The following is a 763-nucleotide window of genomic DNA, read 5'->3' as shown; positions in this document are numbered from 1 at the left end:
TTTTATTTTAGAAGAATTATTAATACTGCCAATTATATGGTCAAGCCACTTAGTATAGGGATCATGATTTACAATAAGAGTAAAGGTACTATTGTCCATCACGTTAACATCAATGCAAGCTAAATTATTCTCCACCATAAAATTGTTAAGGTTTCTCCATGCCCTATCAAAAAATAAAGGTCAGCTATAAAGTACTCCAAAATTAATACTATGACATTTAAAACTGGTTCATTTACACTGTACAACAAATTTCAGAGTCAAGAAGGAAACATTGTCCTCTTTAGAATAATATTGTTAATTCAAGTGTGCTGAATCTGAGCCAAATACCCCCATCACGTCACATTTTCTCTTAATATGCCTACGAAACATTCATACACCCAAACTAAACAAATGAAATAATTATACTGTCATTGTCAAATGAAATGGCATCATTGTTAATATCCTATATCCATTAAAAAAATAAGCACTTAACAAGTATTTTAGACTGAGTTTCTGTACTTATTAGTATTTATTTCTGCGTTTGTGTGATGTTTCGTGTTGGTCACACTTCAGATTGCAGCAGAAATCGGCAAGCATTGCTGGATTGCATTTCCCCTTGTATGTGCTCTCCATTATTGATATATCTTGATGAAATTTTTCTCCGTGTCCATCACTTACATCCCCTGCATTCTCTCGGAAAAAGGACATATGAGAATGTAGAAAATGAAGTTTCAGTGACATGTTGCACCCAAGATCTTGGTAACACTTGACTAGTTCATCCATT

The sequence above is a fragment of the Coenobita brevimanus genome, chromosome 58 (genome assembly GCF_032717465.1).
Source record: "Coenobita brevimanus isolate Jiangsu-jjx chromosome 58, ASM3271746v2, whole genome shotgun sequence".
NCBI classification, from domain to species: domain Eukaryota; kingdom Metazoa; phylum Arthropoda; class Malacostraca; order Decapoda; family Coenobitidae; genus Coenobita; species Coenobita brevimanus.
Note: the sequence above shows the minus strand (reverse complement) of the source record.